The sequence below is a fragment of the Podarcis gaigeae genome (genome assembly GCF_964106915.1).
Source record: "Podarcis gaigeae genome assembly, chromosome: 16".
Lineage (NCBI taxonomy): Eukaryota > Metazoa > Chordata > Lepidosauria > Squamata > Lacertidae > Podarcis > Podarcis gaigeae.
Window position 1 is genome coordinate 19,795,663 of NC_139693.1, and position 27,393 is coordinate 19,823,055.

At 47.8% G+C, this 27,393-nt stretch overlaps 1 protein-coding gene across 4 annotated transcripts in view; it reads left to right on the forward strand.

Annotated features, from left to right (window-relative positions):
- NOS1 (nitric oxide synthase 1) overlaps positions 1 to 27,393 on the forward strand; it is a gene marked incomplete at its 3' end in the record, with an annotated part of 181,260 nt that overhangs the window by 61,786 nt on the left and 92,081 nt on the right. For 2 of the 4 annotated variants that reach the window (XM_083716850.1, XM_083716853.1), the window contains exon 1: positions 1,139 to 1,477. The exons of the other annotated variants lie outside the window; for them this stretch is intronic. Of the gene's footprint in view, positions 1 to 1,138; positions 1,478 to 27,393 lie in introns of those variants that run through there. 4 annotated transcript variants of the gene reach the window in all.

A 27,393-nucleotide genomic window follows, 5' to 3' on the forward strand; every position in this document is an offset into this window, starting at 1 on the left:
TCTGGCTCGCCAGATGCAGCTTTGTCACGCTGGCCACGTGACCCGGAAGTGTCTCCGGACAGCGCTGGCCCCTGGCCTCTTGAGTGAGATGGGCGCACAACCCCAGAGTCTGTCAAGACTGGCCCGTACGGGCAGGGGTACCTTTACCTTTATCCCTGGTGGCTGTGTTCTACCTCCACTATCAGAGGTTGTAATGCTTTGACACCAGTTACTGGAAACCACAGGAGAGAATTTCTGTTGGGCTCAGGTCCAGCTTGCAGGCTTTTCATAGGCATCTTGTTTGGCTACTGGGAGAAAAGGATGCTGGAATAAATGGGCCACTGGCCTGATCCAGTAGGACTCCCTTTCCCCCCATTTTGGGGGCTTCTCATTTGCACGGCTGATGGTAAAGAGAAATTCATCCCTTGGTTTTGCAGTTGGATACTGTGCATATTTACTCAGACGTCAACGCCACCGCATTCAGTGGAGGGTTAACCTCCCTCCCCACGCACACAAATCCCTTTGGACTTCAGCTTTAATCCCGTCTAAATGGTGCCTAAACTGTCCCTATTCAGGGCAGACTTCCGTGGGAATAAGTCCTGTTGAATGCGGTGGGATTTATTTCCCAGTAAACAGGCATAATAAGCCGTCCCAACCCATACACAGGCCCTGTGCTCACCACAGGCTTATCTAGTTTCACTCCGGAGTGAGTCCCAATGCATTCGGTGTAAGTGTGCACAAGATTTCAGCCTCGCATAATAAAATCCTCGGGGCAAGTTCCCCTATGTTCAATGGAGCTTACTCTCTAGTAAGCGCGCAATTGCGGAGGTATCCGAGGTACAGACCTGCTCCGAGTCTAGCCATTGAAATCAATGGGCCTCGGGCAGTCGGGTGTGCCCGTTTCAATGGGTCTACACCGAGTAGAGCTAGCATTGAATCCGGGGCTTGCTCGGAGCAGAGCGCGCCTAGGTTTTGCAGCCTCGCCCTGCGGAGTTGCAGAAGCCATGAAACAGGTCCCGGGGTTTTATTTTTTGCGGGGCGGGGAAGGGGGCGGGCGGGCGATGCGCTCCCTCTTCCCGGGAGAAGGAGTTTGATTCGGGCTCCCCCGGCGGGGCGTGGAGCTGACGCGCTTATATAAAAGCTTTTCTGACGAGGTGGCTGGCGAGGCCGCCTCGTCGCTGGCTGCGCCCCCGTGGTTGGCCGTCCCGCTCGACTCGGGGGCCGTGCAGAGCGCATAAAGGGGACCCAGCAAGCCGAGCGAAGGCGCAGCGTGGCAGGGCGAGCCCACCGGCCGGTCGGGCTGCCCCCTCGCCCCTTCCTCCTTTCCCCGGGAGGGAAGCCGAGGAGGCGGCGGCGCGGGAACATCAGCAACCGGGAAGGGGCGGAGAAGGAGGAAAAGGCGGCCGGATCGACGGGCGAGGCAGGCGAAGGAGGCGCCGGCCGAGCCGACAGCTCCGCGAGGACTCGACGGTCCCGGCCACCCACCTCCGGCCACCAGGTGAGCGCTCCCTCCTTCCGCTGAATGCATCACATGTCAAAGAAAATAGGAACCGAGGCTCAAGCTATCTTTAGTCTCTTTAGTCTTCTCTCTCTCTCTCTCTCTCTCTCTCTCTCTCTATCTATCTATCTATCTCTATCTCCGAAGGTGCAAACACGGCAATACTGTCCTAGTCCCCAATATTCTGTTCGAGGTGGCTCTCTGCACATGCTCAGAGGCATTCCTGACTTGCCATGCTGCCTCTCCTCCTTTCCTCCAAGCGCAAACTCGGCAATATTTCTCCTAGTCCCCCAGGTCTGGTTCGATGTTGCCGAGGGCTCTCCGCACATGCTCAGAGGCACTCCTGAGTCCCGACTTGCCATGCTGTGAGGATGAGCCCTCCCCACTTTGTTTTGTTTTTATAGTTTCGGGGGATTAGCCTTTGGTTCTGATTAACTTGGTGGGGTTCTATCGTCTTCTTGAGGAGGGCGAACCTCTTCCTTGCCCTCTGAGCAGTTCGTAAGCGGGGGAGACCCGACGTGAAAAGAAACTAAGACGAAACCCAGCAAAATGATCCCCTCCCCGCTGCAGGGAAAAGCTGGAATGGGGGGGGGGGGGGTTGAGTTGATAACTCCTGAAGCCGGAGAGAAGGGCTCGAAGCCTTCAAGGGTGCGGGGGAATCTGACCTCAAGCGTCGGTTTGGGGCGTGTGTTTGTGTGTGTGTGGATGTAAGTGTCTTCGGGGTGTCCGCCAACTCGGGGCAAGCCTTAGAGCTGTTAGGCGGGGTTCCCCTCGCCCCATGACTGGGGCTGGGTCACTCACCAGTGGTTTAGTTCTGCTGTTCTTAACAGACGTGGGGGCCAGAGATTCTTGCCTTAGAGCACCCCCCCACATTCCCCCATACACCCGCAAAACTGAGATTCCAGATGCTTAGAACCTGCCATGATTTCTCCCAGACTTCCCCCATCCCTCTTCCCGAGCGATCTCTGATCTAAACCCCTTGTCTCAATATACCGGGCCGGGGAGAACGGGGGGGGGGGGGGAGCCTGCCCTAGACTCATAGAAGCAAAGTTGGAAGGGACCGTGAGGATCATCTAGTCCAACCGCCTTCAATATTTTGTCCATCTCACGATCCTGAGATGGAGTCTCATGCTCTACTGACTGAGCATAGAGTTGGACTTCTGAAATCACCTAAGAGCCTCCTCTCCAATGCGGGATCTGCAAAACAGCAGGGAAAGAGGCTCTCCCACTCCCTCCTCCCTTCTGTCCTGTGTCAGTCTGTTCCACAGTCAAACAGACCTTGGGAAGTTTCCCTTAGAAGCGTCGCCGGAATCTGCTTCTCTGGAAAACCCCACCCCTTGAAATCTTCGCCCTGCCTTCTCCTGGAGCGACGGAGAGCCTCTTAAAACTCGTCCGTCCGCTTCTCTCCCTGCCAAGAGGCGTCGAGCAAGCCGGCTTTGCCAGCGGAGCCAGCCTTGGAACAGACCCACCCGCCAAGCGGGGATTGTGCCTGCTCCTGGACAGAGTGTAAGCAACCGGGTTTAATTTGGGTTACGCGGAACTCCAACGCTCAGGGCGGGAGTTTAGGAAATCCAATCGGGTGGCGCCGCTCTTTCTTGGGACCCCACGGGGAAACACTGGGGACCTACTTCTAAGCAACGCGTCTACACGTCTCTCTGCCCCCCCCTAACCTTTAGCTTCAAAGCCAGAGCAAACCGAGGCTAAATCCGTATTTACATAGGATAGCATAGAATACTTAATACTGAACCAGTGGTCCATCTCGCTCAGGGTTGCCTACCCTGACCGGCAGCTGCCCTCCAGGGTTGCAGGCAGGCTCCGCGGATCGAACCAGGGACCTTTTGCGTGAAAAGCAGGCGCTGTGCCCCTGAGCTACGACTCTTAACCCATTTAATCAACTCTACTTTGCTGAGGGAAAGGCACACGCCCAAAGGCACTGTCGAACCGAGAAAGTAATGTGTTTTGAAGTGAAACGGGTTGAAATAGGTTTCGGAGCTCAGAAGAATATCTCCCGCCCCGCCCCCCCCCCCCCCGCGCGCCTTTTTCTTCTCTAGACTCTATGGTCTGCTTTCCTGAGTAGGGTAACTGGGAAAATTCGCAATTTGCGGGGGGGGGGGGCTGGGCTCCGTTCGATCCAGTCTCCTGCTCGCTCCCCACTTCCCAAAATCGGGGCTCCATCTTCGCAGTTTCTGGGCAGATGCTTCCCCCTTTCACGTGGGGGGGGGGGAATAAAAGCTGTTTCATCAACCAGCCCGAATTAGACTCCATAAATTAACCTTTCCATCTGGTACAGGAGAGATGGGAGACAAACGAAGGGAAAACGTGAATAAATAAGGCAGGTTCGGAGTTTTGTTTGTTTTGTTTGGTTTATTCCGGGGACTCTAGCAGCTCCAGATTGCTTCCAGCGACATTTCACCACGTGAGTTTCCCGTCTTCCCATTTCTCAGACGGTTAACTGAGGCTGCAAGCGCACCAATAAAATAATCGTTCCGCGGCGCGATTTGGACCGGGGAGCAGCATCATTCTGCTGTCACACTGTAGCTGAGAGGGGTTTTTTTTGGGGGGGGGTCGGCTTTCCATGTCCGGCAAGAATCGTTTGCTATCAGTTTTATTCGCCATACCTAGTAAGGTGGTGTGTGAATGGCAGGCAATCGCTCCCAATCGTAACGTGTGAAGGGGAGGGTAGTGTTTGGCGAATGCTGACAGAGGATGTTATTTTTAGGACTTAATCCTAAACCTAAACTTTGTTTAAAATAAGGGTGGGGGAGCGTGAGTTTTAAGAGACGGCGTTCGGAGAAATCCAGCCCCTTGTTCTCTTTTCTGATATTGTCACGGGTCCTTTTCCTCCGCTCCCCTCCCGCGCTGACCCCGTTCGGCCAGAGTCCTCGCGGGCTCTCGCTCCTGGCTCCGACGGCGCGGACCGCCCTCCGCCAGGGCGCCTTTCTGCCGCTTGAGCCAGCGCGCTCTCGGGGTTGCCCAGGGCGAGGCAGTCAGCCCTTGCTTGAGGGAGCCTAAACTCAGAAAGTGGGAAGAGGGAAGCGATTAAATCTGGGCGGCAAGGAGCCTTGAAAGAACTACGCGTCTCTTAGTTCTAGGAAGGCGTCCTGTAATAAAGTCTCATTGTTCCTCTTCGGTTAAAAAGGGGGTCCGGCCGAGGCGTATTCAGCACCTCGGGACGAGATCAGCACCTCGGACAGCTCCCCGCGCTAATGTGGTTCAGAGACGCAGCTGCGCTCGGGGATTTACGGCGCCCCTTTCCAAGAGATCCTACTTTTCTGTTGCTTCTTGCCGTAGCTAGCTAGCAAGGAAGTTGTGTGTGTGCATCTAGTTTGTTTCTTCATGTTTCCCTCTAATCAATGGGCTTACTTATGAGTAAGATACTTATGCCAAGAGTTATTGAGGCATATTTACAGGTTTCCTTTAATCGTGCATTCCATCAAAAGAAATTCGAATTCCTGGGACGTTCTGTACTGTTCACAAGCTACTTCCGGCGATTAATATTTCCAAATCCTTTCAGCCGTCCCGGGAGCTGTTTCTGCCCGAAGACGCTCAACTACCTGTGTGTTGTATGTACTTGTATTCCTCCCGCGTGGATTGCTTGCTGTTCCACCAAATCCCAGTTATCATGTTGTGGAGAACAGTGCCGTTTTCGGTCCTGGGTTCGAATCCTAATTAAGTGGGGATTGTAAAATGTCGCTGATACATTTCAGATTTGCCTTCTGTCTGTAAAATGTGAAGAATAGTCTCTCAGGTGGTGGATGAAGGAGATATGGAAAGCATCCTACTGGGAACTGGAATGTAGGTGCATTTACAATCTGAGCCCTTAAATCCACCTAATTACTTCTTTCCCCCTTCTTCTCTTCTCACTCACACACACACACACACACACACACAGAGAGAGAGAGAGAGAGAGAGAGAGAGAGAGAGAGAGTTAGAAAACACTCTCCTAAAGATGTGGGTATGTGGTTTGTGCTGACCCAAATCTTACTGTTGCATACACAGCACTTGGTTCCTTATTTGTTGCTATGATTGGGGTTAAGTATAACTAGGCTTTATTTCACCCAGGTCAAAGACCCAGTTTTGAATTCTGCCATGCACCGAGAGAGAGACTGGGATCCTCAATGGTGCCCCTCTGGAGGCTTCACCCTGGGCAAAAAACCCGTCTAGCTCCCTGTAGCTACGGCTCTGCACAAGTTACAGCCATTTTGGCTGGAGATAAGTTAGCGTGCTGGACTAGGACTTGGGAGACCAAGGTCCAAATCTCCGTGAAGCTCACTGTGTGTTTTTGGTCCAGCCACAGTCTTTCAAACTAACCTCCTTCACAGGGTTGTTGTGAGGATAAAATGGGGGTGAAGAAAACCATGTATGCCCCCTTGAGCTCTTTGCAGGGAATGTGGGATATAAATGTAACAATGAGTGAAATGCTCAGTCTCAAGGGGGCATAGCTGAGTGGTTAGAGCATCTCTTTTTTGCATGCGGAAAGTCCTGGGTCCAATCTTTGACATCTCCAGTCCTGGAGAGTCACTGCCGGTTGGTGTAGACAATACTGATCTGGAAGTACCAATGGTCTGGCTTGCTACAAAGCAGCTTCCCATGATCTTATGAGCGAGTGAAAATGTGATGCTTGCATTCACTGTGTTAAGCTCTCCGTCTCTCTCCCCCCCACCCTGGCTAAGCAGCAAGAAGTCCAGAGGCTGTGCTACAAAAGGCTTGGCTTCTCTTGAATGAGAGTGCACTGGAAACCTTAATATCTATTGCTATTTTACAAATGTGCATGCAGTTCATAGCGGGAACAAAGCAGCTCCTACGGCAGGTGGCACAACTGCAGAGCCTGCATCAGATACATAGACAGGGCAACTGCTGTGGCTTCCCCTTCACCACACCACCTTGCTAGTCTGCACCCCCCCTGCATGGCACCTGTCTTGGAGGAAAGATAGGGGACAAATGCCATCAGTTAATGCATAGTTTAAATGAATAGTAAAAAATAAATAAATTGTGAATTCTTAATAAATATTTATTTGTTATGTCCTGATGCATCGTTTGCCTTTCCTCAAATGCAGCACACACATTTGTTTGTTTTGTTGTGTTTATATCCCGCCTTTCCCTCCAAAAAGCTCAAAGTGGCATACAGTTGTACCTCGGGTTACATACGCTTCAGGTTACAGACTCCGCTGACCCAGAAATAGTACCTTAGGTTAAGAACTTTGCTTCAGGATGAGAACAGAAATCGTGCTCCAGTGGCGCGGCAGCAGCAGGAGGCCCCATTAGCTAAAGTGGTGCTTCAGGTTAAGAACAGTTTCAGGTTAAGAACGGACCTCCGGAACGAACTAAGTACTTAACCCGAGGTACCACTGTACACAGTTCTTCCTCTCCATTTTACTCTGACAGCAACCCTGTGAGGCAAGATAGACAGTGAGTGGCCCAAGGTCACCCAGGGAGCTTCATGGCTGAGTGGAAATTTGAACTCCTGGGGTCCTAACACAACACTCTAACCACCTCTCCCCTGAAATACCTTATCCTCACAAGAAACCTGTTAGGTAGGTCAAGCTAAGAGAGAGAGATCCTCTCAAGCAGGGGTCAGCAAACTTTTTAAGCAGGGGGCCAGTCCACTGTCCCTCAGACCATGTGGGGGACAGACTATATTTTTTGGGAGGGTGAATGAATTCCTATGCCCCACAAATAACCCAGAGATGCATTTTAAATAAAAACACACATTCTACTCGCGTAAAAACATCAGGCAGGTCCCACAAAGAACCCAGAGATGCATTTTAAATAAAAGGGCACATTCTACTCATGTAAAAACACACTGATTCCAGGACCATCCAAGGGCCGGATTTAGAAGGTGATTGGGCTGGATCCGGCCCCTGGGCCTTAGTTTGCCTACCCATGCATCTCAAGGCATCCTTTCTATTGTGCATTCACAGTGATCTGTTCTCATGATGGTATCAACCTGGGTGTATGTAATCTTGCTTTCAACACTCTTTGAGCTTGCAAAAGTTTTTTTTTGGGGGGGGGGGAACTGCAGCTTTGTTTGCGATCTGTGCACATCCCAGAACTATCTCCTGAAATCCCACAACGTTTTATACCACAAATGGGATTGTTATTATTATTGGTCCCATTTTTAATTTTTATTTATTTATTTTGCGCTATATTGCAAGAGTGCCCCTCCAGATGGCAATAATGCAGTAACATTGGGGGAGCATGGCTAATAAAACAGAATGATATTTGGGCGGTCCAGTATAAATCAACAATAAAGCACTATTATTTCCTGAATGACATGACACAGAATACAGCCCCCCCCCAAAAAAAACAACCCCCAGCATCATAGAGGGTCCCAGATTGACTAGTCCAATGGTATGTGTTTTTTGTTTCAGAGCTTTGTGAAGTAGAAGGGAAATTCCCTAAATATTCCATGTAGGGAAAGTGTAGGGATATAGGAGTAGAGAACAATTTTGCAAGCTAGCTGAAATATTAGCTATCCAGCCAGAACATTTCTAGATTCAAGAGCCCCTGAGCATCAAAACAGATGGGATGCGGGAGTCTTGCAACTGAGCCTTGATAGCAATTTCTTCCTCATGCGTGGTTTTTTCTCTCGGAGCAGTGATGCTGTGTTGGGAGCCGGGACGGGAAAGGGTCTAATCTTTATTGTTCCATATAGTTTTATGGATTTAAGTTGCCGCTCAAAGCTCCTATGAATTATCTGGAAGAAGAGATCTGTTTTATGTCTGTGTTTGCTTTCCACCAGGAGGTTCATGCAAAGCTACAGGAAAGGACTGATAGCCAGTAAACAAGCACCTGGGTAAAGGGCTTAGCTCCTCTCCAGGTACTAGTGCTCTGATTTTTTGATTTAAAAAACCCACCTCCACACAGCTGCTTTTCAGTGTGGGAGGGAAGAGACAAATGTCAGGAGATTTCTGGTGTCAGACCTGTTCTGGCCCTCAGGGTAGAATGCTGAGCTAGGATCTACTATTGCTTCCTGGCAACCTGTTTACTGAACGTTCATTTCACCGCAAGATTAGAGGACGCTGACTCTTTAATGAGCGGCCACTCTGATTAGTTGTGGGGATGTTAGATGAAAGTTACCCCACACTTTCCAGTGCATTTTCCTTACTCCAAAGTCTTCTCACGGGGGGAAGTGGGTTTGCTGCACAAGAGGACCAAATGAACTAGAATTGTACGACCCAAATTTCCCAAATTGCAATTGAATCCTACCCCCAAAAAACACCATCTGGAAGACCCTTAGGGGAGAGACCTGGCTTCAAAACCAAGGTCATTTGTAAACTTAACTTGATCAAGCCACAATCTGCAGTTCAATTCTATACAGTGGTACCTTGGTTTCCAAACACCTTGGTACTCAAATGCCTTGGTACTCAAATGCCTTGGTTCTCAAATGCTGAAAACCTGGAAGTAAGTGTTCTGGTTTTCTAATGCTTTTCGGAAGCCGAACGTCCGATGCAGCTGTCGGCTATTGTTTCCAGGGCACCTGCACCAATCAGAAGCTGTGCTTTTGTTTTTGAACATTTCGGAAGTCAAACGGACTTCTGGAATAGATTAAGTGTGGCGCTTTTGTTTTTGCTATTTATTTTGTGTTTTTGTTTTTGAGGCTTTTTCGGTTAATTTGTTTTTGTAACTGTGTGGAACCCAGTTCAGCTACTGATTGATCGATTGATTGTGTGACTGCGGAAATGGATAAAAGCCCCCCATCCAAACCATGACTATCATCAGTGCAAGTAAGAAAAAAATATAATTTTAATTTTTATCATCTACAATATTGTCTAATTTATTTTATAGTACAGCACATCACATTGATTATTGCTTTCATTTTATGGATCAATGTCTCGTTAGATAGTAAAATTCATGTTTCTGTTTCAGGGGTTGTTTTTAAAAGTCTGGAACAGATTAATCCATTTTGCATTACTTTCTATGGGAAAGCGCGCCTTGGCTTTGGAACGCTTTGGTTTTGGAATGGTACTTCCGGAACAGATTAAGTTTGAGAACCAAGGTACCACTGCACCTGAACTATAGTGGCAAGAGGAGGAGTTGTGCCTCACAAGGACCTGTTCACAGCTATTATGGGAGAATAGCCCTACTTTAGCAGAGAATGCTGCCTATTACTATTTGAGGAGTGGGAAAATGCATTGCAGGGGTTAGGACTAGATGGCTCTTGGGGTCCCCTCTCACTTTCACACGCAGCAGGTGTTAGCAGTTTGGTTGCCCTGTTTCATACAAGGTATATCTATACTCAGTTGGTAGAACATGCTACTCTTAATCCCAGGGTTATGGATTCAAGCCCCGCTTTGGCAGGGGGTTGGACTAGATGACCGCTGTGGTCCCTTCAAACTCTACTGTACAAGTCCATGATTCTATCCTGGACCAGTGGCAGACACTGGCGTCTTAAATTTCAGCAACACCCTGTGTGACGGCCAAAATTCAACGCCCTCTGCCTCCTGCGCTCTGTTCTAAATAATAGTTGCAGCGCCTCTGAGGCTTTGTGCCCAGTGCGATCGAACCGGCTGCACTCCCCTAACTCTGCCTGTGCCACTCCTGCTGGGTTTTGCCTGAGAAATTTAAGAGCTTAAGAAATGCTTGGGGGCACACTCAAATGTAAAAAAGCAGTGACCCTACTGGTTCTGAGCCTGGAGGTGACTTCCAGACATCATGACAGTACACTTTCACAGAGCAAGTTCCCGCAGCCCAGAAAGTCTAACTACGAACCCCTTCAAATCCATGTTTTTCCTCTCCTCCTCCTCCTCCTTCATCTTTGTCTTCTTCTTCTCCACATGCCTATTCTGCAGCATGTCATGGACACAATAATACTGGGGTGGGGGTTACTGGGTTGCTTTTGTTTTTATTTTGATGATGTACCGTATTTTTTGCTCTATAAGACTCACTTTTTCCCTCCCAAAATGTAAGGGGGAATGTGTGTGCGTCTTATGGAATGAATGCAGGCTGCACAGCTTTCCCAGAAGCCAGAACAGCAAGAGGGATCGCTGCTTTCGTTGCATAGTGATCCCTCTTGCTGTTCTGGCTTCTGAGATTCAGAATATTTTTTTTCTTGTTTTCCTCCTCCAAAAACTAGGTGCGTCTTGTGGTCTGGTGCGTCTTATAGAGTGAAAAATACGGTATTTTGTGTTTTTATTTTGTGATTATTGTCTTGTGAACTGCCCTGAAACCTGTGGGTATAGGACAGCATACACATTTAATAATAATAATAATAATAATAATAATAATAATAATAATAGGTTGATTTGTACCAGATGCATCATTCCACTTTATTAATTGTTCCTTAAGGCTCCCCCAGTACCACCATATTATTGCCATCTTTGGGAGGGGGCGGGCTGACTTCTGCTATAGCACAACAAAAGCAGAACAAAATAGAATAAACCAGAAAATCTGCAGTATAGAAAGTTACAGGATTTTAGAAGGAAGCTATATGGTCTGGGCAGTGACTGGGAATGAAGCAGGATCCCTGCCCCTAAACCTCTGCAAGTGCACTAATTGTATTAAGGTGAGCTTGTGTATAACTCTAAACTTTTTAGTTTAGAGAAGAGGTAGAAGTTTATAAAAATTAAGCGTGAAATGGAGAAGGCAGATACAGAAATTGCCCCCCCCCCAGTCTCATAACTCAGGCTTCCTCAACTTCAACCCTCCAAATGTTTTGAGACTATAATTCCCATCATCCCTAACCACTGGTCCTGCTAGCTAGGGATCATGGGAGTTGTAGGCCAAAAACATCTGGAGGGCCAAGGTTGAGGAAGCCTGTCCTAACTCATGGACATCTAATGAAGCTGAATGTTGGAAGCCTCAGGACAGGTAAAACAAAGCATTTCTTCATGCAACACAGAGTTAAACTGTGGAACTCCCTGCCACAGGAGGCAGTGATGACCATCAACTTGGATGACTTTAGAAGAGAATTGGGCAAATTCATGGAGGAGGAGGCTATCAATGGCTACTAAATATGATGGCTAAGCTCTGCCTCCTTGGCTGGAGCTTCTGAATACCATTTGCTGGCAACTGCAGGAGGGGGAAATTGCTGTTGCAAATAGGATCTTTTTCATGGAATTTCCATAGACTTCTTGCTGGCCACTGTGAGAACAGGATTTTGGTCTAGATGGGCCATTGGCCTGATCCAGTGGGGGGCTTTGCTTAATTACTCTCACGGAAGTAAAAACAAAACAAAACAAAACAAAACTGGAGGAGGAGGAGGAGGAAAATGGTGGCAAGCTACTCCCTGGGGCCCACACATTTGCCTTGCCTTCCTAGACCATAGTGAGGCTTCCTGCATCCCACCGAGTCTATGATTTTTGTCTGCTATCTTTTAAAACCATCTAAGCCATCAGCGCACGTTGGGGCAGTGAAGTCCATAAATTAATTACGGGAGCTTTAAAGCGGTTGGGGATTCAATAACAGAACGTTTTGTGTTCCCTGGTGGCTGGAAGTATTTCTCTGCTTCTCTCTTTCAGAAGGGGATGTTCCCTTGCTAGTGGGAAGGGCAGAGAAACTACTGTATGTGAAAGAGTTAGAGAAAGCGCAGTGTAGTTAGAGTGTTGGACTAAAGCCACCAGGTGCCGAGTTCAGATCCCTGCTCAGCTTCCAAACTGTCCATCGGGTCAATAGAGCACTCTTGAATTGAACATGGGAAGGGCTGCAGCTCAGTGCTACAACATCTGTTTTACAGACAGTAGATCCCAGGTTCAGTCCTCCATATCTCCAGGTACAGCTGGAACTGTCCTGGAGAGCTGCTGTTGGTAGATGGACCAATGCCAGCAATTTGTGTTCCTATTTCCATTCAGCCCTTCATTTAGAGCACTGCTTCCCAAACCTGGGTCTCCAGCTATTTTTGGACTACAACTCCCATCATCCCTAGCTAGCAAGACCAGGAATGATGGGAACTGTAGTCCAAAAACAGCTGGAGACCAAAGTTTGGGAAACATTTTTTGATTTAGAGCCTTGAGGTCTACAAACTTAACTTTCCTTTTAGGGGAAGGACTATATCTCAGCGGTAGAGATGCCTCCCAGTTCGAATCCCTGGCATCTCTAGGTTTAGAGACTCCCTGTCTTAAATTCTGGAGAGCAGCTGCCAGTCAGTGTAGACAATGCTGAGCTAGATGGACTAGTGGTCTAACTCCGTGTAGAGCAGCTTGCAATTGTAGAAAATGGACAGAGCCACCAGATTCAGCTTAGATGGTTCTGCTTTCCCTGCCGGTGAAGTTAGATGGGTGTAACCTGGGAAGGTACTGAGAATCCTAGAGAGCCGCATTTGGTACCCAGAGCTATTGCAATGCCTTCATCCCAATGAAGGTTTTGTTGGTATTCTTGAGTGCCTTTGATTTAGGTACTTTCCCCCCTGCCTTGAGTTTTGCTACCGGAGAGAGTGCAGAGGATTTATCTGAAAACGTTTCGCTCTCCCTCACCCGCAATGCACCGCAATCTCTCTTCTCTGCTCATATACACACAGTTTCTGCGCATAGCATGCATTGTCTGCATTTAATTTTTTTCTAAGCACTTTTTGGGAGGGAAGAAGTTAGATTTGTCACCTTGCCTGGCCACATTTTCACAGATGGATGCCAGCAGGCTTCCCATTCCCCACTGTGACTGGAAACTGTTTGATGGAGTTGTTGCCAGGTTGGTCCTCGAGAAATGAGACACCGAGTCAGAGAGGGAGAGAGACCAAGTGAGAGAGCTTTGGCGGAACCAAAGTGCTCTTTGCCGGGGGAAGAGTAAACAGGCTTGCAAGGGGTTCTAAAATCTACAAGCAGGGTTTGCAACAAAGGATGTGTGTGTGTGGCCCAGATACATTATATTTATGAGTTTGCATGAGATAAAAAATGTTGACTTGATTGTTTGCAATATGTCTCTCATTGAAGGCTGGTCCATTGGGGGAAATGGTACTGCTGCACCAACCTCCACCTGCTCTCAACCAGCCCTCACCTGCCTGCCTTGTGACTTACAACCAGTCCCAGAGGTGGCGCTGCTGTGTCGTCTTCCTCCTCTTTTGTTTTCAGTGTAGAATTCAGCAGGGAGGAGGATGGGGACAAAGCTAGAATTAGTTGGCTCAGCCTGTCATTGGCTCTGGCTCCACCTACTGTTGGCCTCCTGTATTACACCATACCGGCCCCTGTGGGCGTCAGCTACTGCTTTTTCACCTTTCGCCCCTTGTATCATTCCTCTGAGCAAATCTGGAGTTTTCTCCTGCTGCTCCTTGAGAAAGTTTGGAGATCTGATCATGGATCTCTGGAATCATATAGGTGTAGCCGTAAGAAACTGAAGCCAGATGGGGGTTGCAAAAAATTGTAAGAGTTTAGATTAGGCTGATAGGAACCAGTTTGGTGTGTGTGTGTGTGTGTGTGTATTTTGTGTGTGTATATGTATGTATGAATTTTCATGAGACTATTCATTTAATTGCATAAATGAATGTAGACAAGCTGTGCAATAAATTCATGAAAAGCAAAAGTTTCAATGCAGTTCCATGAGGGGAAAAACACACACACACCCTCAAAAATCTACAGTCAAGCCTTTCCTTTCATTAGGCCAAGCTAAATGCCACAAAATAAAGACTTTTAGTGTTATCCATCACTCTTAGTGAGGTAAGAAGTTACAAAAAGCAGCAAGTGGGGATGAGCATAAATAAAAACTTTTTAAAAATCAAAAAATTGGCAGGATGTTGTAGTCAGAAGGTCATTTTTTAGAGTTGGTTCCAAAATGGTGACTGCAACCTCAATAAGCCTGCGTACATTCAACATGTTGTTCTAGAATCAATGGAGACCGAGTACATGCAGGTCCCACTATCGGAACACATTGTGTGCGTGCATTATATAATGCATTAATAGCACATGCAACATACTGTGGAAACACAAGATGAAACACAAGCCCCCTTAACAGTAATTAAAAGCATCTCGGCCCAGTATACTTGAAGGGGCATCTCCACCCCCATCGTTCAGCCCGGACACTGAGGTCCAGTTCCAAGGGCCTTCTGGCGGTTCCCTCTCTGTGAGAAGTGAGGTTACGGGGAACCAAGCAGAGGACCTTCTCAGTAGTAGCGCCTACCCTGTGGAACGCCCTCCCGTCAGATGTCAAGGAAATAAACAATTATCTGACTTTTGGAAGACATCTGAAGGGAGCCCTGTTTAGGGAAGCTTTTAATATTTGATGAATTATTGTATTTTAATATTTTGCTGGAAGCCGCCCAGAGTGGCTGGGGAAACCAAGCCAGATGGGTGGGGTATAAATAATAAATTATTATAATATTATTATTGTCTGCAATACGGAAATGATAAACAATGTTTATACCCATTCTAGCAGATAAACTAAACTCAGTCCCCGCCGCAGTCCCCAAACCATTCACATCAACCCAACAATTCTTCCCCTTAACCTCCCATGTCAAGACTAACTGCTGCAAATCGGTGGTGGGTGGGTCCAGGGTTTTCCAGAGATGGTCCAGCACCTCTCCTCTCCCTTCATAAGGGAGCAGGAGCCAAAGTAGAAGAGGAAGATGGTGGCAAAAGTTTTGACTGCTCTGCAGTGGTCCTGGGACCATGGTTTGGCAGCAGAGCATCTGCTTTCCATGCAGAAGGTTCCTGGTTCAGTCTGTAATCCTGGCAAGGTGCTGCCAGCCAGTGTAGACAATGCTGAGCTGGTCAGCTTCCCATGTTCCTGTGATCATACGAGCTATCAAATATATGAGATCTGTGTTCTTGGCGTTAAGTGTATCTCCTCCCCAAGCAGTAAGAAGTCCAGGGGTAGCACTACAAGGCTTGGCTTCCCTTGAATGGGAGCACACTGCAGACCTTACTTAGGTCTCCAGCTGTTTTGGGACTACAACTCCCATCATCCCTAACGATCAGAACCAGTGGTCAGGGATGATGGGAGTTGGAGTCCAAAAACAGCTGAAGACCTAAGTTTGGAAAATCCTGGTGTAGACAAAACTGATCTAGATGGGCCAATGGTTTGATTCGGTATAAAGCATTTCCCCCCCACGTTAGATTCAAAGCGTTATTGAGAACCATAGCTGCTCAGCTTTCAACAGGGTGACTGCCTTTCTACTCCTTCGGACTGTGCCCCGGGGCCTTCGAAAGACTGTGAAAGTTAAGAGAAAGCTTCTGTTCTGTCTAATCTCTTTCTCCCCCCCCCTCCCGCCCCTCCCTACTGCTTGCATCCAGAATCACCGGGTAAGGCTGGAACATAAACAGTTTTTATTTGCCCATTGTGCCAGCCTGGGTGCAGCTGTCCTTAAACTCCTAGGAGAATGTGCATTCTGAGTTTGTTATTACGCTCCTGTATGGAGAAAGGTGCCAAAGATCTGTCTGACTTCAGAAATGTTGGCAGCTGAGTCTCCTTGATTGCGGTGCCAATTTCTCTAGGTTGGTTCTCCCACATAATTTTTTCTTTCTTCCTTGAGCGTATGTTTGGAGACAAGCCGTAGCTCATGAGCAGAGGACCTGCCTTGCATGCAGAAGCCCATAAGGATGTGGGTCTGCTGCATCAGGCCATTGGCCTTATCCGGTCCAGCATCCTGTTCTCACAGTGGCCGACCAAATGCCTCTGCCCAGAAGCCTGCAAGGAGGACAGCAACACTCCCAGCAACCAATATTTAGAGGTATAAGGCCTCTGACCGTGGAAGCAGAACACATCCATCATGGCTAGTCACCACTGATAACTTTGTCAGCCACCAATTTTTCTGACCCTCTTTTAAATCCATCCAAGTTAAACATCAAGAATAACTTTTTAATCTCCAACTAAAGGTAGGAGAGACGCCCTTACCTGAAAGCCTGGAGTGCTGCTGCCTGTCAGTGTAGACAATACTGAAGTAGATGGACTGATGGGTCTGGCTGTATAGGGCAGCTTTTAAGGAATAAGAAGGAAAGCCACCATCCCCTTTGAACCTGCTGAGCTGCATCCATATTTAACCAAAACCTGTGTTTGGGAAATGGCTCTTGGTTGGTATAACATATACCGTATTTTTTGCTCTATAAGACTCACTTTTTCCTTCCTTCCTAAAAAGTAAGGGGAAATGTGTGTGTGTCTTATGGAGCGAATGCAGGCTGTGCAGTTATCCCAGAAGCCAGAACAGCAAGAGGGATTGCTGCTTTCACCGTGCAGCGATCCCTCTTGCTGTTCTGGCTTCTGAGATTCAGAATATTTTTTTTCTTGTTTTCCTCCTCCAAAAACTAGGTGCGTCTTATAGAGCGAAAAATACGGTATATAGTTGCAGCTGAGGTGCTTTAAACTGAAACACTGCAGGGAAACATTTCCTTCCCCTTGCATAATACTTTCCAGTGGATATTGCTTCTTATTTCTCCTTACATTTGTATCCCGCTTTTCTTTCAAGGTAGCGTACGTGCTTCACTTCCCTCCTCGTGGAGAAAGTAGATAAAGAGAAGTTTGCTCTCCCCCTCTCCTAACACTAGAACAAACAGGAAACCAATGAAGCTGAATGTTGGAAGGTTTGGGACAGATGAAGACTATGGAACTCCCTCCCACTGGAGGTAGCAATAGCCACCAACCTCGATGGATTTAAAATAGGATTGGAGAAATCCATGCAACAGGATAAGGCTCTCCGTGGCTAAGGGCCACGATGGGTATTCTCTGCCTTGATGGTCAGTGGCTGTATTCCTCTGTCTATCAGTTGCTGGGATCACAGTTGTCTTCTTACCTGCAAGTAAGAGCCTATATCGGTGTGTTTTGGGGTGGAAGCCAAGACGCCCCACAACAACCCTGTGAGGTAGGCTGAGAGTCCCAAGCAGTAAAAAACAGGTGCAAGAAATACGAGACTGCCTGGGGGAAGCCGGAAATAACTTTTCACGGCTGGAAACTGCTAATTTTGTGATCTGGAATGCCTAGGAAGGCGATCCTATGGGAAGCAACATGGTTTGAGGTCTTCTCAAGTGGAGATCAGCTCAAGATCCCCACCCACCCGCCCAACTACTCTTCTGCTTTCTGAAGCATCTTGTTAGTCTGCATTCTGCCTTGCAGACCAAATGCTGAAAAATCTATACAAATTCAGGAAATCTGGCAAACAAACAGAAAAGTCACATTGAAAACAACTATATTTAGCACTGCTTGCCTGTTTGGCAGCCCCTCCCCCCTTCTGATATAGGCACATCTTGCTCAATACATGTGCTGTGATGAGTTTTTTTTTGGGGGGGGGCGAGAGACGGACCATTCTGAGCAAGAGGCAGTAATCGCATGTGCTATGTTCTCCGCCTCCGAACCTTAAAGGTAAAGGTAAAGGTACCCCTGCCCGTACGGGCCAGTCTTGACAGACTCTCGGGTTGTGCGCTCATCTCACTCTATAGGCCAGGAGCCAGCGCTGTGCACAGACACTTCCGGGTCACGTGGCCAGCCAGTGGCGTAGCGTGGGTTGTCAGCACCCGGGGCAAGGCAAGTAATTTGCGCCCCCTAACCCATGAATTTGCGCCCCCTAACCCGTGGATTTGCGCCCCCTAACCCTAACCCCCAGATGTTGCGCCCGGTGCGGCTGGCCCCCCCTGCACCCCCCACGCTACGCCACTGGGCCAGCGTGACGAAGCTGCTCCGGCGAACCGGCACCAGAGCAGCACACGGAACGCCGTTTACCTTCCCGCTAGAAAGCAGTACCTATTTATCTACTTGCACTTAATTGTGCTTTCGAACTGCTAGGTGGGTAAGAGCTGGGACCGAACGATGGGAGCTCACCCCGCCGCGGGGATTTGAATCACCGACCATGCAATCTGCAAGTTCTAGGCGCTGAGGTTTTACCCACAGCGCCGAGCCTTACCTGAAGCCAATGTGGATTACGAAGGCCCTCGTAGAGTGGTAAATAAACACATGCAGGCCACTGACATTAAAGCATAACCACAAGCTGACATCTTCATTCAATCAAAGCAATACCTCCCCCCTTACATATCTGATGTTAGAAGCTCTTGGGGTCCAAACCGGACCCAGATGAGTGTGGTTGAGGCTGCTCGGTAAGGTCAATAAAACCAGCAAATGAGAATCCAGTGAATTTTGACATGGCCTTATGATTATTGGCTTGAGGTAACACAGAGGTGGGCTTTTTCACGGGTGCCAACACTGCAGAATGCACTCCTTGTCCAAATACGGGAGGTCCCATCAGTATTGGCATTCCGCCGGCTCTTGAAGACACACCTTTTGGAACAAGCGCTTCCTCAATCTCCTGCCTTGCATCTCCTGCTTTGATTGTTGTTTTAACTGTTCCATAGTGTTTTAACAGGCTTGTTCATTATGTATTTTAATTAGTGATGCTTTGAAGTAGTTATTTTTTGTTGCAGTTTAATTATGGGTAGTTTCATTTCTCTAATTGGTTTTCTTCTTTTGTTATTGGTATGAGCTTTCGTGTGCATGCACGCTTCTTCAGATACACACGAAAGCTCATACAGTGGTACCTTGGGTTACAGACGCTTCAGGTTACAGACACTTCAGGTTACAGACACTTCAGGTTACAGACTCCACTAACCCAGAAATAGTACCTCGGGTTAAGAACTTTGCTTCAGGATGAGAACAGAAATTGTGCTCCGGTGGCGCGGCGGCGGCAGGAGACCCCATTAGCTAAAGTGGTGTCTCAGGTTAAGAACAATTTCAGGTTAAGAATCGACCTCCGGAACGAATTAAGTTCTTAACCCGAGGTACCACTGTACCAATAACAAACTTAGTTGGTCTCTAAGGTGTTACTGGAAGGATTTATTTTGTTTTGTTTCAACTACGGCAGACCAACACGGCTACCTACCTGTAACTGCTTTTTTGTTTTTCAGTGCTTGACTTTTTATTTGTTTGCGAACTGCCTTGGAATTTTATCTTGGGGGTTATCTTGGAGGAGTATAATAATGATTATGATGATGGGGATAATAAATGATGATGAAAGTAATAAAGATTATGATTATTAATGTGTTTGTTTTAGGCAGTAACTGTGGAGCAAGAATGATGTTCTTATAATATCCAGCTGCTCTGACTGATTGATCAGTCTTAAGGTTGCAAATGTGGCAGCCTCATGAGAGAAGCACATAGAATTATGCAAAGCATGGAGAAAGTGGATGGAGGGAAGTTTTCCACCCCTGTCATAATAGTGGAACCCAGGACCACCCAGCGAAATGGAGTGTTGGAAGATTCAGGTCAGATGAAAGAAAGTTCTTTGGGTAGCACATAGTTAAACTATGGAACTCACTCCCACAGGAAGCAGTAACATCCACCAGGTTGGGCACACGAAGAGCCAGAACAGGATGCTGGACTAGATGGGTCCAAACCATCAGGGCTCTTCTTATATTCCTGTGACAGGTTCTAAGGCCTTGGCTTTTGGGAGAAGAACCCCAGACCATTCAATGAAGCTGAATGTTGAAGGATTCAAGAGAGGTATTTCTCCACACAGCATATAGTTAAAAGTATGGGATCTGCTCCAAAAAGAGGCTGTGATGGTTCGCCAACTTAGCATCAGAGAATCCTAGAGTTGGAAGGAACTCTGAGGATCATCAGGGTTTCCAAAACTTAGGCCTCCATCTGCTGTTGGACTACAACTCCCATCATCCCTAGCTAGCTAGGTCATGGAGGATGGGAACTGTAGTCCGAAAACAACTGGAGTCCCATGTTTGGGAAACCCTGATCTAGTCCAACTCCCTGTAATGCAAGAATATGCAGCCACCCCATACAAGGATTGAACCTGCAACCTTGGTGTTATTAGCACCACGCTCTAACAGACTGAGAAGAGGATCTGACACATTCCTGGAGGATAAGGCTATCCACAGCTACTAGGTACAGCGGCTATGTTCCCCCTCCACTGTTGGAGACAGTATGCCTCTGAAATCCAGTTCCTGGAAATTGCAAGAGGGAAGAGTCGCTCTTGTGCTCAGGTCCTGATTGTGGACCTCCAACTGGAGCATCTGGCTGGCCACTGTGAGCACAGGATGGTAGACTAGGTGGGTCACTGGCCTGATCCAGAAGCCTCTTATTTAATTCCACACCTGAAGCTGCCTCACGTCCCACCCCACATCCCATCAGAGTTCCTTCCTTTCTTCCTGATCCCTTCCTCCTTATTTTTCCTAACTCTTTAAAGTCCCCCCACCGCTAATACATTTTTGGGACAAGGTGGAAGGTGCAGTATTTTATCTTGTTATCTGATAACTGGAAAGGTTATCGTGGTTTTTACTTTTTTACTGGTTGTACAGCTTGTGGGTAAAGAAGCCTTTCCCATTTGAGTCTGAGAGGTTTCGGCTATATAGCGTGGTGTGCTTGTATATACACACACACACACACACACATGTCAGAAAGAAATGGCTTTACTTACTCTCCAGAACAGTAATTGCATTGATCTACTGAGCTTTTTAAAAAAATCTTCTGTATGCTGATTTGAGAGTAACTCTGGGTTTCTCTAGACAAACCCCCACCCACCCACCGCCGCCGCTGCCGCTCCCACAACCAGCAATCATCCTGATTTGCTGGCACGGAACTTATATGACACTTAGACTGTGTCCATTCTCGATTGAGCATTTATTCCGATTGGTTGGTGGGGCAGTTATCCAATAATGAGCGTTCATTCTGATTTGCCCATGCACCTTCCCATTAATCATCTGTTCATTGAATGTCTCAGTACATTTCCCTGTCACCTTCCTAAGTCCATTAAAAGTGTATTTGCTGTTCTAAGGTGACGGAGTGCTTTCATTCACTCTAATTGCACCAACCCGCAGTTCTGCTATGCGCCTGAGTCTGTCCCACTAAATAGGGACAGTCCAGAGCATGGGTAGGCAAACTAAGGCCTGGGGGCCGGATCCAGCCCAATCACCTTCTCAATCCGACCCGCAGGCAGTCTGGGAATCAGCGTGTTTTTACATGAGTAGAATGTGTGCTTTTATTTCAAATGCATCTCCGGGTTATTTGTGGGGCGGAGGAAATCGTTCATTCCCTCCCCCCAAATAAAATATAGTCCGCCCCCCTCACAAGGTCTGAGGGATGGTGGACCGGCCTCCTGCTGAAAATGTTTGCTGACCCCTGGTCCAGAGACACCCTCTGTATCTGGGGTGGGGAAATGTCCAGCCTGCTAGCTAAATCTCAGCCTGCCGGGGGGTGGGGTTCCCAGTTGGGCCATGAGACCCTTTCCCTCAAACCATGCCCACCCACTGATGCTACCATATGATGGGCAGGAGGGTGGGCATAAATCCCGGTTGGCTGGGCACACCTGTTCCCAACAGGTAACAGCCAAACCCTCACTCATCAGCTGGGAGTGGGAGCAGAGGTGGAGCTAGCTGCTCCGGTACCTGGAACGTCCCTGGGGGAGCGCCGTCCGCTGCGATGTCACCCCCCTCAGGGATGACACCCGGGGCGGACAGCCCCCACTGCACCCCCCCTTTCTCCACCAATGAGTGGGGTCCTCCCCATTGCTGAATCTGGACCCATCCATGGCCAGCACATATTCCCAGACAGCCAGTGTGGTGTAATATAATAATAATAATAATAATAATAATAATAATAATAATAATAATAATAATTTATTATTTGTACCCCGCCCATCTGGCTGGGTTTCCCCAGCCACTCTGGGCGGCTTTCAACAAAGATGAAAGATACACTAAAATGTCACATATTAAAAACTTCCCTGAACAGGGCTGCCTTCAGATGTCTTCTGAATGTCAGGTAGATGTTTATCGCTTTGACATCTGATGGGAGGGCGTTCCACAGGGCAGGCGCCACTACCGAGAAGGCCCTCTGCCTGGTTCCCTGTAACTTGGCCTCTCGCAGTGAGGGAACCGTGTAGTCAGTGGCGTAGCGTGGGGGTGCAGGGGGGGCCGGCCGCACCGGGCACAACATCTGGGGGGGGGGCGCTAATCTAGTGGAAGAGACTCGAGTGCAAAAATCCACGGGTTAGGCAGCGCAAATTACTTGCCTTGCCCCGGGTGCTGAAAACCCACGCTACGCCACTGGGTGTAGTGGTTAAGAGCGGTAGTCTCGTAATCTGGGAAACCGGGTTCGCGTCTCCGCTCCTCCACATGCAGCTGCTGGGTGACCTTGGGCCAGTCACACTTCTTTGAAGTCTCTCAGCCCCACTCACCTCACAGAGTGTTTGTTGTGGGGGAGGAAGGGAAAGGAGAATGTTAGCCGCTTTGAGACTCCTTCGGGTAGTGATAAAGTGGGATATCAAATCCAAACGCTTCTTCTTCTTCCCCAAAAGATTATCCCAAGCGAACAGAAATGTCCCTTTCCATACCCTGGCATACCCTTCAACATTTCGCCACTAAAAATAGGGATTTCTTCTTCTTTAACAGCAACAACAACAACAACAACTTACTCCACCCATCTGACTGGGTTGCTCTAGCCACTCAGGGCAGGTTCAACATTTATCAAAGCATAATAAAACATTAAACATTAAAAAAACCTCCCTATACAGGGCTGCCTTCAGATGTCTTCTAACCCGTGTATCTCCCTGGCTCAGGGGTTGCATAGCCTCCAATAATTGTCTGATGAAAATATGGACATCCTAAGGAAAGGCAGGACATTCTGGGATCAAATCAGAAACCATCACGGCTTCTGTAAATCCGAGGCTTTCCCTGGAAAATAGGCACACTTGGAGGGTCTGGAATTAGAGGCTCCTTCAACCCACTCAACCCAGCAGTAGACAGCAATGTTGAATGTCTTTGTAGGTGTGTCAGATACCAGGCCATGAAAAGCCATATCTCAGCTCAAAGTCACCGGCCAAGCCAATGCTGGATATTGCTAATATCATCCCATAAATATGCATGTCTCAGGAATCGGTCATCTTCCATGCCTGAGATCCAATTGCTGTTTCACTGAGAATTCTGAATAGCCATGAGTCATCCTTTCGGAACAATGTCGTTTATTACCAATTTACATCTTAATTGGGTTCCTTTTGTCTTGAGATCATTATATTAGGAACATTTAACAGTGAATTTCCTGGGAAACTGGCAAAGCGGATGAATGCAGGTTTCTTTGGAATTAACACGCACACACACCCAATTCCCCCAGAAAGAACATAATTTTTTTTGAAGTGGAAGTTTCTTCTGACAGCCTCGCCGCTTTGCCGCGACCCAACTTTGCTGCGACTGTTGAGTGCTTTATTAAACGAGGGCATGTTTCTTGTCTCCTGCCATGATTGGATTTCAAAGCCATCTCTCAGGTGACATTTTTCTCATTTATTTCCCCCTCCCCCAGCGGCCTCTTGTTGTGCTTGCCAGAGAGAGATTTTGGTCAAAATTCGTGGCGAGTCACCTTCATTCTGTTTTGAAAAAATGGGAGGCCTCCGATAGAGCTCCTCTTCAGCTCTGCAAATTGATCTTGATGAAACGTATATGGCCGGGCCCGGCTCTAAGAAGAGCATTAATTTCACTTCGGAAGGGCTGGAATTGACTAGTAAATTAAAAGGGTTGTGGGTTTTTGTTTTTTGTTTTTTTTTTGCTATTGGGCTTTCACAAGCCGCCAACCTTCCCTGAGAGTGAGTAGAATGGAACTGGCAACTGCGTCATTAAAGTACATTGAAGCCCTTGGATTCTTAAAAGCTTGTTTCATTAATGCTGCGCTGAGAAATTCTCCTGCATTTTTTTTAAAAAAAACACACCCCATCAATTGGTAAGAAAAGACATGGATCATAAAATCTAAGAGCTGGAAGGGTTCCCAAGTCCTCCGAAATTCAGGAAATCCTGCCCCCAGTCGGACCTGGGTGGGCTCAAACCATGAGCCTTCTGACCCATTGCACCACCATTACAGTCACACTTTTCTAAGAGTGGAAGAGAATTTTGGTGACGTTCCCAAGACATGGGCTCCCTCCCTCCCCTGCCATTACTTTCAAGATGGTAGAGAATTTGTATGAGTGTCTTTTTTATTACATAAATCAGGAATAGTTAAGGCAGTGCCCTCCATATGTTGTTAGACTACAACTCTTACTTTGTTTTATTTTATATCTATAGTATAAGCTGCCTTGATATATATACTTTTGAAATGGAACTGGTATCCTTACAGATGCCACATGACACCTGTTCCACATTCATAACAAATCAATATTTTAGTATGGTAGCACCTACACCTACATCTGAAGGCAGCCCTGTTTAGGGAAGTTTTTAATGTTTAGCTTGTTGTTGTTGTTGTTGTTGTTCTGTTGGGAGCCACCAAGAGTGGCTGGGGAAACGCAGCTAGATGGGTGGGGTATAAATAAGTTGTTGTTGTTGTTGTTGCTGTGGGGTATAAATATGTTGTTGTTGTTGTTGTTGTTGTTGTTGTTGTTGTTGTTGTTACACTTTGGAACTCCCTGCCTATTGACATCAGGCAGACTCCTTCCCTGTACAGTGGTACCTCGGGTTAGAGAAGCTTCAGGTTACAGATGCCTCAGGTTACAGACTCCGCTAACCCAGAAATAGTACCTCAGGTTAAGAACTTTGCTTCAGGATGAGAACAGAAACCGTGTGGTGGTGGTGCGCGGCAGCGGGAGGCCCCATTAGCTAAAGTGGTACCTCAGGTTAAGAACACTTTCAGGTTAAGAACGGACCTCCAGAACGAATTAAGTTCTTAACCCGAGGTACCACTGTACTTTTTTTGGCACCTGCTAAAAACATTTTTCTTTAGGCAAGCCCCTGAGAGGCTGCCCAGTTGGGAACAGCCCACGGGGTGTGCAACATTCTTCTCCCAACCCTACACTGGCTAGCGAAAGGAGGCAGCAAGTTCTATTGCAAAGCCCATCCGGCGAACCCAAAAGATTCCCCCGCCCTGTTCCATTCATTAACCAAAATATATATTGGGCAAATTAATCAGGAGCCTTTCTCCGCTAATACGTTTAGCGCGAAAAACTTGCATTTATTAATCAGTCACGTATGCGCGTATACACAAATTAATCAGGAGCTTCCTCTGCAAATACATCAGGAGCTAGAAACATGCATATATTAATCTTTTGCGTGTGTGCATATACACAGATTAATCTCTGCAAATCAGTTAACAACAATATTAGCCGAAAAAGAAAAAAAAATGAGCCTGCTTCAGAGGGTATGTTTTCTTGGCAGGTTTATTTAAATGTTCTGAAACCAGGAAATATTTTGCAAGTCACAAAAATGTTGCGCTTTGGAAGCAGGTGAGTCCATTTGGGTACGATGATGATGAAGATGAATGCAGGTGAATCTTCTGTAGTCACTTGGAGTGACAGAAGGGGGAAAGCTGGAGTGATGGAATCAGACCCCTTAAAAGGTGGGACAGTCAAGCAACTGAACCAGCCCAGCCGTGGCCCAGTTACCTGCCGTCCCCCCCCCCAGTGATGGATAAGCAAAGCAGAAAAGGGGAGGGGGGGAGAAATGACCAGGAACATTGGCCAGACCACTCTGCTACTATATATATGTAAAACTCTCTTCTGGTTTTTAAACCAAAGCTGGCAGCGAGACAGATGGCTGCCAGTGACTCATCTCAGTGCTCCATTTTCAGATCCTGTGCACAGCCCAGCCGCGCAGATGCTTCATCCCGTTCCCTTTTGCCAGATCCACTTGGTGTGTGTATGTGTGTGTGTGTGTGTGTGTGTGTGTGTGTGTGTGTGTGTGTGTATGAAGATATCGAAATTAAACCGGCATAAATCCATCAGCCTCCGGGCCTCTTTGACTAGCGGCATAAATCCCGCGGAAACTGATTGAGCGAGACAATTGAGAGCGTCTTAAATCTGGCTCGTAAAAATGAATGCCATTAAACTAGGAAAGACGGATGGCGAAGGAGAGGCGATTGACTTTGAGCGGAGGGAGGTGGCAGCAGGCTGCTGTTGAGGGGACCTAGGTATGCAGATCCCAGTGTTTTGTTCCGTATGGTTCTTATGGGGGCTGTTCAGAATACATAAGCCCCTCTTTTACAGATTCGTGTATCTGCACATGCTGGCCACACGATCCGAAAAGCCATCTGTGGACAAACACAGGCTCCTTCGGACTGAAAGCGGAGATGAGCGCTGCACCCCATACAGTGGTACCTTGGGTTACATACACTTCAGGTTACATATGCTTTAGGTTACAGACTCCGTTAACCCAGAAATAGTACCTCGGGTTAAGAACTTTGCTTCAGGATGAGAACAGAAATTGTGCAGCGGTGGCACAACGGCAGCGGGAGGCCCCATTAGCTAAAGTGGTACCTCAGGTTAAGAATGGTTTCAGGTTAAGAGCGGACCTCCAGAGCAAATTAATTTCTTAACCTGAGGTACCACTGTAGCTGAATTTGACTGGACTTAACCTTCCAGGGGTCCTTTCCCTTTCCCAGAGCTGACTCCTAATGGTGTGTCCTGGTGGTCTTGCTCTGACTTTCCCTTTCCAAGATATGTACTTTCCCCTAGGCCAGGCAGAGCCATAGCTGGGGGGGACACTATCCAGGTTTTTGCCCTGGGTGAAGCCTCCAGAGAGGTACCATTGATGCTTCCAGCCTATGTATGTGTACACAAATGCTTGTGGCAGGGTGCCAAACCGGGTCTTTGACCTGGGTGAAATAAAGCCTAGTTTTGCCTCTTGCCAGGGAATATGGAACATCAGGAATGTGGCCCTCTTGGGCTCTCTGTCAGGCCCTTTGGACTCTTCCCAAACACATCCCCTCCTTGAGTATTGATTCCATGGTTGGGATGAACTCTGATGTTACATTTTGCTTGCCTGGATGGGGGAAAGAGAGGGGTTTGTTTAGAAATTGGCCTGCTGTGCAGGTGGTGCTGTGGGTTAAACCACAGAGCCTAGGACTTGCTGATCAGAAGGTGAGTGGTTCAAATCCCCGCAACGGGGTGAGCTCCCGTTGCTTCTGCCAACCTAGCAGTTCGAAAGCACATCAAAGTGCAAGTAGATAAATAGGTACCGCTCCGGCGGGAAGGTAAACGGCGTTTCCGTGTGCTGTTCTGGTTCGCCAGAAGCAGCTTAGTCATGCTGGCCACATGACCCGGAAGCTGTACGCCAGCTCCCTTGGCCAATAAAGCGAGATGAGCGCCGCAACCCCAG